A 12,406-nucleotide genomic window follows, 5' to 3' on the forward strand; every position below is an offset into this window, starting at 1 on the left:
CCTATTGGTTTGCTCTGCTTGGCCAAATTTCGCGCGGCTAACAGTGAAAAGATGGGCCCACCGCTCTCAGCCAATCAAACGCCTCTAAAAACTATAAGCGCTTAATCATTCCTTTGGCCAAGGCTCTCCACGCCATCTTGTCAGGTTTACGCTCTGTCTCGTCTTACGCTTTTTTCGGCTGTTCAGCGTATCCTTTTGGCCTTATTTTGTTGCATGCGGCTTGTGTTTATTGTATTCTTACATTCTGTGTACTCGATTCGACTCGGCACCCTCGATTCGTTCGATTTTTTCTGCCTCTAAGTCGATCCTGTCTTTCCTTTCTCTGTTGGGGGTCGGATTTTCGCTGGGTGCCTAAGCGCGGGTTCCATGCCTCGTGTGCCATACCACGAAGGCAGGGAATCATGATGCTGGGATTGAGACTCGGTAAGAGACTCTCCCAGGCCCGGAGCTCATGATTCCTCCCGATACGGACCGCGGCGATGCGTCGTTAGACGCTGATCGCGGAGGCGACGTTCGTACCAGTAAAACGGTCATGAAGGGGACCGGGGGGAAAGAGGTACGAGCGTCGCCTCCCGAGGTGTCCCAGCGCGAGGCAGGGAGAGGGGGGAATGGCAAGTCATCTCCGTGCTGTGGGGACTCGCAGCTAGGCGCGGACTCCCGAGGAGAGGCCGCGCCCGGCCATTACCCGGGTCCCCACTCGGAGACGGCCCTCACGTGCCCCATTGTTGTTCCCCCTCCTCCCTTCTCTGTCGACCCCCCTCCCCCACCTCCTTTTGGGGGGGGAGAAAAATTTGGTTCCGGGGGGGGATCTCTACTTTGCCCACCCCGGGCCAAGCCACCCCAGTCTCCCCACGGGAGGGGATTCGGGGTGCGTGGCAACCTGCTCTGCAGGTCTTCCCGCTATCCGGCCGGTCTCCCCTGCTGGGGGAGGCCCGTGCGTGTCAGGCGGTTCCGGGCAGTCAGCCCGCTCGTCTTCGGGCGGGACTGACACCCAAGTCGGACCTGACCTCCCTCCGACTTGGCCAGGTTGTTCCCTTCATGGAGGTCAATGCACCAGTGACCCTTGGGGTTTGGGTCACAGTATGGCTGGTGCCCACGGGTAGTTACCCCCATTCTACCCGTACTGGGGCGCATCTAGGATGCACACTGGGTTGCCGGGAGCACCAAGGGCCAGCCCCTTGTCCGCTCCCCACCGGACCCAACCCAGCACATCTCACAGGGTGACACACACAGCCCCGACAAGTGGGATCGACTTCTTGTCGGTCAGGTCGAGTTCCTCGACCAATATTGCCACTCTGTCCACAAATCGGGCCTCTGTCAACCCACAGGTGACCACCACGGTCACAACGGCCTCCTTGTCAGGACCGACGGCTGCTCAGGGGCCCTACTCGGCCCGGCGGAGCCGGCAGTCCCCACCTGCCCAGCCCTCGGTCCTACAGTGAGATGAGTGGGTGTTTGTCCCCACACAGCACTCGTGGGTCACTCTTGCATCCAGGGACGCCCTCTCTGAAAAGGTGTGGCACCCACCATCCCAAGCATGGTTGGACCTACGGTCCACACGCTCCCCACCCGCTTCAGGTGTCAAGGACATAACAGTGGCGGCCATGGTCCCGGCTCGGGATCGTCCCAGCTCATCCCGATGGGCTGACCACAGCTCACAGGACGCCCCAGTGGGTACATCCACTTGGGATGGCACCCAGCAGGGGATGGACTGCGAACAAGAGTGGGAGCCCCTGTCTTCGGATGAGGACGAACAAGCAGATGAGCACTCTTCGCCCACATCCCAGGGGGGACAGATTGAGCCCGTGCCTCCCTAGGGACCAGCCTGAACCAAACCCGGACTTTGCCGAGCTCGAACTGACCCTCCCCAATAGGGCCACGTATGCCGAAGCAGTCCCTCAGGCTACTTTGTTACCTTTGACCCTCCTTACGCCATGTGACTCTAACTCCAGAACCACAAGGCAACTCAGAGTGCCAGAAATGGTGCAGGTATGGCTTATTAAGTCAGCCCGCACTGTCAGGGGTGCTGCTTCCATCCCTCCTCTAGGCAGGGAGTCCCTCTCTGCCCCGGGCGCCTTTTCCCCGGGAAAGTTTCTTAAAGATTCCTACAAGGGAGGGTTGTGGTCCTGGTACACGCAGGACCACCCTGCCTACAGCGGAGCAGAGCCCTCCGCACAGGACAGGATGTTGGTCTCACAGCGCACCACCTTCCCCACTTCAGCTAACCTATCCTTTAAAACGTTAGCAGAGTGGGACAAATTGGCCCGCCGCTGCCCCCTCGAGGTTTCCACGGCGTACACCTTCGACACGTTCCTTCACAGGGCCAATGACCTGTGCGAACAGTGTCCAGTTAATCAGGACAAGGGGTCTCCTTCCTCTGTCCCGCCGGGCCTCTTCACCGACCAGAGGTTACACGCTTTTGGCAATAGGGTAGCATCTGGTCTCACGGCAGCTGCAGACACAGCTACCAGCCTTCACTTCAATACTGTGCTAGCGCGGCGTGATGCCATTTTCAGCCTCTCTAACATTCCTGTGGAGGAGAGGGCTGCCCTGCGGTCCATCCCAGCACAGCAGCACTCCCTCTTCGGCCAGTTCCCGCTCCATTTTGTCAGCCACAGGGCAGAGACAAACAGGGAGGTGGCCTCATATTTGGCCCACACCTCTCATGGGCTCCAGGGTTCTATGCCATTGAAGAGACTGGCCACCAGGGCCCCTCCATATACCACGCCGCCTGTCAAGGCAGCGTGTGCCGAATCAGTGGCAGAGGAATAAACCACCTTAGGTCTGTCCAAGCCGACCGGCCATGCCCAAGGCCAGAAGGCAGCACCCCCAATGACTGGGCCCCGATTCAGCACCGCCAGTCGTTCAGCCCCTCCAAGTAGGAAACTTGTCCCGGCATGCACATCAGTGGTGTGCTCTGGGACTCAACGACGGGATTATGTCGGTGCTAGAGTCGGGGTACATGCTGTCTTGGGTGGAGGATCTCCCCCCTCTAAAGATCCACTCTTCCTCCTTAGGTGCCCAGCTCAACGGAGCAGGAGAACGTCCTAGAAAAAGAGATATCGCACCCACTCCTCATGGGGCTATATCTCAACTCTCGGACCCGGGCCCCGGTTTTTACGGCTGGTTGTTGGTGATTCCAAAGGTCTCGGGAGGGTGGAGACCAGTTTTGGACTTGTCCCCCCTCAACAAATTCCTCCCCAAAATCAAACTCAAGATGGACACACAGGCACAGATTCGGGAGACCATCCAACAAGGTGATTGGCCTACCTCTATCGATCTGGAAGATGCTTATTTTCATATACTCATCCATTCGGCATCCCGTCGGTACCTGAGGTTCGTGTGGAGGGACAAGGGGATCCAGTTCCCGGCCCTCCCATTTGGTCTGTCCCTTGCCCCTTTCCTGTCTACCAAGGTGGTGCGGGAATTGGTGTCCATCGTCCGCTCGGAATCCATTTGTCTCTGTGTGTACCTGGACGACTTGCTTATCCTGGCCCAGTCGCAGGCCCGGTGCCTGAGTCATACGGCCAGACTTCTAGACCTTTGCTCCCAACTGGGCTTCCTCATGGACCAGCAGATATGCGATCTGTCCCCATGTCAGTCCTTCGACTTCTTAGGGATGAGATTCGACATGCGGTCTATGATAGTCTCTCTGGCGCCAGATCACTGGTACCGTCTGGCAGGCCTCCTCAGCCACTGGCGCCACTCCTCCCAAGATACAGCGCAGACACTTTCTTCCCTCTTGGTCATGATGGAGTCCACGGCACCTCTCATTCCCCTGGACAGGGTTCTCAAGCGCCCTCTCCAGAGGGTACTGAGGTTACGCCAGTCCCAGAGCACTCAGCCATGGGATACCCAGATATGTCTGGGCGAGTGGTTCCTCGAGGTGACATCAGAGTGGTTAATCACCCCCTTTGGACACAGGGGGTGCCCTTAGCCCCACCTACTCTTCAGGTGGCACTCTTCACAGACGCCTCCTCCCTGGGCTGGGGAGCCCACATGGACTCACTCTATGCAGCAGGGACTTGGTCCCCGGAGGAGCGCCTATGCCACATCAATGTTCTGGAACTGGAGGCAGTTCGCAGGACTCTCCTGCACTTCATGGGGGAGGCCACTGGCAAGACCATCCGCTTGTTCACGGACAAGACGACGGTCGCATGTTATGTGAACAAATGGGGGGAGCGCACTCGGCAGACCTCTCAATGCGGACTGAGGCTCTCCTCCGTTTGGTGCCACAGCAAGGGCATTGCACTTTCAGCGAGACACTGAGCAGGAAAAACCAACTTCTTGGCAGATGCTCTTAGCAGGCCCAAGAGTGTCATGCGCACAGAGTGCACCCTGGACAAGGACAGCCTTCAGGGGGTGTGGGAACAGTGGTTTCGGCCGATGGTGGACCTTGTTCAACAAGAGACTTCCCACTTCCGTGTCTTCGGTTGCCGACCCAGAAGCGTGGGCAGTGGATGCTCTCTCTCTAGATTGGAGCAGTCTGATTGCCTCCGCGTTTCCTCCCTTTCCAATTCTGTCCAAGGTGATACGGAAAGACAGATTGGAACACCCGCAGCCGATCCTCATTGCGCCGAAATGGCCAGCCCAGACCTGGTTTCCGGACCTTCAGTCCCTGACACATGTTCCCACCCCTGGAACTTGAAACCAAATCTCATCTGCTGAGGCAGCCTCACTCGGGCACTCCGCATTCCAATCCTCAACTGCTCCACCAGCACGCATGGCTGCTGTGCGGTCGGAACTGTCAGCATCACCATTGAAGTCCTCGACCCCTCGGTCGGCCTCTGTGTCGGCTGTGCTGACCCAGGGGTCTGCCTCCTCTGACCTCCTCTCCATAGTCACCAGAGCAAGGAGGCAGGGAATGGAGACTTTGTATGACTTTCGCTGGAAGATATGGTTGCGGTGGTGTACAGCTCAGGGCATTACCCCTACGAACCTTACGAGCATGCAGCTGGCCAACTTTCTGGCTCTCTGCTCCTCGGTTCATCCTGTCTGCTAGTTCTGTGCGAGGGTACAGGTCTGCCTTCTGTACCACAATGCAAACAGCTAGGTGGTTCCGCCTTTGAAGTGGATTGCCTGCTCAGAGAGGTGGCTAGGGGTGCCCCTCTGAAGGAAGCTAGAGACCCCAGAAGAGTGCCCCTCTGGGACTTGTTCCTGGTGCTGGATTTCATTCGAAAACAGCCCTTCCTACCATTGGGGACTATTCCTGTTGACATCCTCACCCTCAAGACCACTTTCCTTCTGTGGCTGGCCACAGGCAGTCGTAGAAGTGAGCTGCACGGGCTTAGTGAAATGCCACAAGATCTGGCCTTCCACAGAGATGGTTCCATCACTATTCGTTTCCTTCCAGAGTTTCTGGCTAAGAACCAAGACCCTGAGGTTCCTTCCCCCTCTCCGAGGGTCAGACCTTTGTCTGATATTCTTGCCCAAGATGATGAGGATAGGCACCTGTCCTGTTCGGTGTCTCAAATATTATTGGGATAGGTCTCGCCATAGGCGTTCTTCTCAGAGGGGTCTGCTCATCTCCCTCAATGAGAATTACAAGAAAGACATCGCTGCAGGCACCATTTCCCGCCAGGTTTCCCAAGTCATTCGTAGAGCCTACTCTCATGCACACAGGGATATCAGCTGTCTTCATCCCAGGGCACACGAAGTGCGGGCCATAGCTACTTCGGCTGCCTTCCAGCACTCAGTGCCAACGCAGCATGTCTTGGAGGCAGCCTTCTGGCCGTCTGAGAATCCCTTCATCAACTTCTACCTCAGGAATTTCCGTATGACCAGGGCTGACGGTTCCAAGGGGATTTCCTTTGTCGCGGCTAACACTGCCGTCTCAGTTACAAGGGCTCCCCATATGAACCAGTAGGCGTTGCCCGCCTCCATTTGCTTTAAATTCTGCATCAGTTTGACATGGTACAGTATATGACACCAAAAGGAGGAGTTTGTATTATACTCCATGTTTGGTGTTAAATATACTTACCATGTCAAACTCGAATGCCCGCCCGTCCGTCCCCGCGTCTCCGCCGTGGTTCTCATGGGGCATTTTTGTTCATGGCCACGGAATGATTAAGCGCTTATAGTTTTTAGAGGCGTTTGATTGCCTGAGAGCGGTGGGCCCATCTTTTCACTGTTAGCCGCGCGAAATTTGGCCAAGCAGAGCAAACCAATAGGCCTAGTTTGCATCAGTTTGACATGGTAAGTATATTTAACACCAAACATGGAGTATAATACAAACTCCTCCTGTCTCCTAACCGAGTCAGCATTGAGCAGTTACTTTCATTTCAGTGAAAAAAATGTCCTGTGTGCTACTGTGGTAGTAAATAATATATTGTTTTGATTTAAGACTGATGCCCTATCTTCATCACTATCTCACTAAGAAATAGATTTGAAAATGTGTCCATTGATAACTACTGACTGGATTGTTATAATTCTCATCTTGCCAGCAGTTCCTTATTTTCTTTTGTGTGTATGCTTTGAGTTAGTCTTTGTGGAAGAAAATTAGTAGTGATTGTCAACATTTCTAGACCAAAGTCCATAGCAATGGTTAGGATATATCTAGGCATAAAGTTTCTAAACATATAATTCTATCAGTTTTTTTTAATTTTTTTTTTAATAGAAATGTGCAGTGGTTTTTGTTATAAATACAACAGCAGTGTCTGACGATAGAAGGTTGTGTGTATGCTGTGGTGTGGGTACTGTATGTGTATTGCAGTGTGTGACCATGGAAACGTGTGTGTTGTGATGTGCAGTGAGTCACTTGAGATGTTTGTGGATGGTGTGGTCGAGGGTACTGTAGTGCAGTGTGTGACTACAAATTATGTATATTGTGTGGACATGCGTACTGTGGTGCAGTGTGTGACTGTATAAATTATGTATATGGTGTGGTCATGTGTATCTAGTGCAGTGTGTGACTATACCATGTGTGTATCTAGTGCAGTATGTGACAATACCATGTGTGTATCTAGTGCAGTGTGTGATTATACCATGTGTGTATCTAGTGCAGTGTGTGACTATACCATGTGTGTATCTAGTGCAGTGTGTGACTATACCATGTGTGTATCTAGTGCAGTGTGTGACTATACCATGTGTGTATCTAGTGCATTGTGTGACTATACCATGTGTGTATCCAGTGCAGTGTGTGACTACACAATGTATGTGTTGTGGCTGTGTGTATCCAGTGCAGTGTGTGACTGTACAATGTGTGTATCTAGTGCAATGTCTGACTACACAATGTGACTACACAGTGTGTGTATCTAGTGCAGTGTGTGACTACACAATGTTTGTATCTAGTGCAGTGTGTGACTACACAATGTGTGTATCTAGTGCAGTGTGTGACTACACAATGTGTGTATCTAGTGCAGTGTGTGACTACACAATGTGTGTGGTGTGGCTGTGTGTATCTAGTGCAGTGTGTGACTACACAATGTGTGTATCTAGTGCAGTGTGTGACTACACAATGTGTGTATCTAGTGCAGTGTGTGACTACACAATGTGTGTATCTAGTGCAGTGTGTGACTACACAATGTGTGTATCTAGTGCAGTGTGTGACTACACAATGTGTGTGGTGTGGCTGTATGTATCCAGTGCAGTGTGTGACTACACAATGTGTGTATCTAGTGCAGTGTGTGACTACACAATGTGTGTGGTGTGGCTGTATGTATCTAGTGCAGTGTGTGACTACACAATGTATGTATCTAGTGCAGTGTGTGACTACACAATGTGTGTATCTAGTGCAGTGTGTGACTACACAATCTGTGTGGTGTGGCTGTGTGTATCTAGTGCAGTGTGTGACTACACAATGTGTGTATCTAGTGCAGTGTGTGACTACACAATGTGTGTATCTAGTGCAGTCTGTGACTACACAATGTGTGTGGTGTGGCTGTGTGTATCTAGTGCAGTGTGTGACTACACAATGTGTGTATCTAGTGCAGTGTGTGACTACACAATGTGTGTATCTAGTGCAGTGTGTGACTACATATTGTGTGGTGTGGTTGCAGCGACATGCCCCAAGTGTCAGCATGACCGTGCCTACTTCATGCAGATCCAGACCCGATCAGCTGATGAACCGATGACTACCTTCTACAAGTGCTGCAACATGAAGTGCAGCCACCGCTGGAAAGACTAAAACGTGTACACATGTGTACGTCATGACATATCTGTGGAGTTTTGCCTTTCCATGGGGGGACGGTGTGCACTAGTCCTGTGTGAACTGGAAACATTAACTCACTTCCACTGTGATATCTACTGGAGAGTTTCTCATGGACAAGTGTTCTGTTTCAGTGCTTTTGAGATGTGTGATGTTATGGATTTGAAGAAATTAAGTGAAAAAGTGAAAGCGTATTTGAATGGAATGTTTCCCCAGTTCATTTGAAAACAACAAAGTTGAGTGCATGACTATCAGTGTATCAGATTGTGAAATTTGGCAGACTTAATATCAGTTATCACCTTGTTCATTTTTTTACCAATGTCTTTTTTTCTTGAATAGTTTATGATTAAAAAAAAAAACCACTAAAGGGATTTTGTCAACTAACAAACAGCACACACACAATCATCAGAGACCCTGACTAGTGTTTGACACATTCTGATAGTTTGACTGTTGATGTGCCATTATTGTGTAATGTTTATCACTATTAGCATGATTGGTTGGTGTAGACCCTACTGCATGCATTCTGAGCGTCACTCTGTCTCACATCCTGATCTTGGTGGGACTGAAGCTCCCGTACAGGTCTTTCACTCTCTCTATGGCTTTACAAGGTCCCAGTGACCTGCTGGATGAAGATGCAGTGCGTCCTGTCCATTCCCAAAGTGTCCAGGGCGCCATCCCCTGCATTGTTTCTGACGCCCTGTCATCTGCAGAGTGAGGCACGGCTGTCTCACTGGCAGTTGGGTCTCCTGTCTTTTCAACCAGGTCACACGGCAGGCAGGCTGTTCCTGTGTCTTTGAAAGCCACTTCTTGCCAGTGTTGCTGACTTTCTCTGCAGCCGGCATCCAGCAGGTTTGAGAAGTCCCCTCCGGGACGACGAAGTGGCTTATTTTGTCAGTGGTCACACTGTGTATCTCTCTTGCCTAGAGAGAAGCTGAGGAGCCGTTTTTGTTGTTCAAACCAGAGAACACAGACTTTGTTACCCCAAATAGAGGGAAATATTGGCTGGTCCTTGTTTTCTTCTGGATGTCAAATAATTGAACTTCCAGTTCAAGCTATTTCATTCACCATTTTCTTCTCACTTTCCCTGCTTGGTTTTCTTATTCAGCTCCATATGTCTAGAACAGTTTACCGCACTATCTTCGCCAATCTCCCTCATTTCAGTCTTTTAAAACTGGTCTGAAAACACATCTTTTGAAAACACCTATCCATAGACCTTCCATAGCTTTTCAGTTATAGACCATGCAGACTCTCTCTATTTTGTTGTGTGTTTGTGTGTGTAATTATGTAATGTAGTACATTAGATCATTATTTTTCTTCTTCTTTCTTTTGTGAGTTATTGCGTGTGTGCATGCATATGTGTGTGTTTGTGTGTGTGTGTTTAATGTTTATTGCAAGGCGCGTTGAGCTCTCTTTAAGGGAGGAAAGTGCTGAACAAATGTCCATTATTATTATTATTATTATTATTATTATTATAACATACACAGGTCAGACACTCACAGAGCATTGTGTTTAGTTTCCCTGTGAGCTGTCCCACTTCCTGTTCTGCTGTACACACACAGGTGTCAGACACTCACAGAGCATTGTGTTTAGTTTACCTGTGAGCTGTCCGACTTCCTGTTCTGCTGTACACAGGTGTCAGACATTCACAGAGCATTGTGTTTAGTTTCCCTGTGAGCTGTCCCACTTCCTGTTCTGCTGTACACACACAGGTGTCAGACACTCACAGAGCATTGTGTTTAGTTTCCCTGTGAGCTGTCCCACTTCCTGTTCTGCTGTACACACACAGGTGTCAGACACTCACAGAGCATTGTGTTTAGTTTCCCTGTGAGCTGTCCCACTTCCTGTTCTGCTGTACACACACAGGTGTCAGACACTCACAGAGCATTGTGTTTAGTTTCCCTGTGAGCTGTCCCACTTCCTGTTCTGCTGTACACACACAGGTGTCAGACACTCACAGAGCATTGTGTTTAGTTTCCCTGTGAGCTGTCCCACTTCCTGTTCTGCTGTACACACACAGGTGTCAGACACTCACAGAGCATTGTGTTTAGTTTCCCTGTGAGCTGTCCCACTTCCTGTTCTGCTGTACACACACAGGTGTCAGACACTCACAGAGCATTGTGTTTAGTTTCCCTGTGAGCTGTCCCACTTCCTGTTCTGCTGTACACACACAGGTCAGTCACTCACAGAACATTGTGTTTAGTTTCCCTGTGAAGTGTCCCACTTCCTGTTCTGCTGTACACAGGTGTCAGACATTCACAGAGCATTGTGTTTAGTTTACCTGTGAGCTGTCCCACTTCCTGTTCTGCTGTACACACACACGTGTCAGTCACTCACAGAGCATTGTGTTTAGTTTACCTGTGAGCTGTCCCACTTCCTGTTCTGCTGTACACACACACGTGTCAGTCACTCACAGAGCAATGTGTTTAGTTTACCTGTGAGCTGTCCCACTTCCTGTTCTGCTGTACACAGGTGTCAGACATTCACAGAGCATTGTGTTTAGTTTCCCTGTGAGCTGTCCCACTTCCTGTTCTGCTGTACACGCACGTGCCAGTCACTCACAGAACATTGTGTTTAGTTTACCTGTGAGCTGTCCCACTTCCTGTTCTGCTGTACACACACGTGCCAGTCACTCACAGAACATTGTGTTTAGTTTACCTGTGAGCTGTCCCACTTCCTGTTCTGCTGTACACACACAGGTCAGACATTCACAGAGCATTGTGTTTAGTTTACCTGTGAGCTGTCCCACTTCCTGTTCTGCTGTACACACACAGGTCAGACACTCACAGAGCATTGTGTTTAGTTTACCTGTGAGCTGTCCCACTTCCTGTTCTGCTGTACACACACAGGTGTCAGACACTCACAGAGCATTGTGTTTAGTTTACCTGTGAGCTGTCCCACTTCCTGTTCTGCTGTACACACACAGGTCAGACATTCACAGAGCATTGTGTTTAGTTTACCTGTGAGCTGTCCCACTTCCTGTTCTGCTGTACACACACAGGTCAGTCACTCACAGAGCATTGTGTTTAGTTTCCCTGTGAGCTGTCCCACTTCCTGTTCTGCTGTACACGCACGTGTCAGTCACTCACAGAGCATTGTGTTTAGTTTCCCTGTGAGCTGTCCCACTTCCTGTTCTGCTGTACACACACAGGTCAGACACTCACAGAGCATTGTGTTTAGTTTACCTGTGAGCTGTCCCACTTCCTGTTCTGCTGTACACAGGTGTCAGACATTCACAGAGCATTGTGTTTAGTTTACCTGTGAGCTGTCCCACTTCCTGTTCTGCTGTACACAGGTGTCAGACACTCACAGAGCATTGTGTTTAGTTTACCTGTGAGCTGTCCCACTTCCTGTTCTGCTGTACACACACAGGTCAGACACTCACAGAACATTGTGTTTAGTTTACCTGTGAGCTGTCCCACTTCCTGTTCTGCTGTACACACACAGGTGTCAGACACTCACAGAGCATTGTGTTTAGTTTACCTGTGAACTGTCCCACTTCCTGTTCTGCTGTACACACACAGGTCAGACACTCACAGAGCATTGTGTTTAGTTTCCCTGTGAGCTGTCCCACTTCCTGTTCTGCTGTACACACACAGGTGTCAGACACTCACAGAGCATTGTGTTTAGTTTACCTGTGAGCTGTCCCACTTCCTGTTCTGCTGTACACACACAGGTGTCAGACACTCACAGAGCATTGTGTTTAGTTTCCCTGTGAGCTGTCCCACTTCCTGTTCTGCTGTACACACACAGGTCAGACACTCACAGAGCATTGTGTTTAGTTTTGCAGACTGGATCATAGACTTTCTAACTGTCTTGCTCCCCTATTAGTTACCTCATGGACGTTTCACACACATCAGTCTTAGGAGGCTGCAGCACGCAACACACACACACACACACACACACACACACACACACATAACCACACACACACACGAGACAGCCAACTTGTTTTCATGGACAGTAAAAGGATCTAACAGCATTTTTGTGTTTCTCTGTGTGTGTGTGTGTGTGTGTGTGTGTGATTTACATCGTGGAGATCCTGCAGTGCTGCTTTGTCACTCACATATGTGTTGGTCTGATTTTGCATAAACAGAACGCTAACCTCAAAGCTCCATATTAATAACCGTCATGCATTTAATCACAAAACAGAACAATGACTTCACTTATTCAGACAACAGATAACTAACTTTGATGCCCCATGTTGGCAATGACTTCATGCACTTATTCACAAAACAGAACACTAAATTCACTTATTCACAA

The sequence above is a fragment of the Babylonia areolata genome, chromosome 20 (genome assembly GCF_041734735.1).
Source record: "Babylonia areolata isolate BAREFJ2019XMU chromosome 20, ASM4173473v1, whole genome shotgun sequence".
Taxonomy (NCBI): Eukaryota; Metazoa; Mollusca; class Gastropoda; order Neogastropoda; family Buccinidae; genus Babylonia; species Babylonia areolata.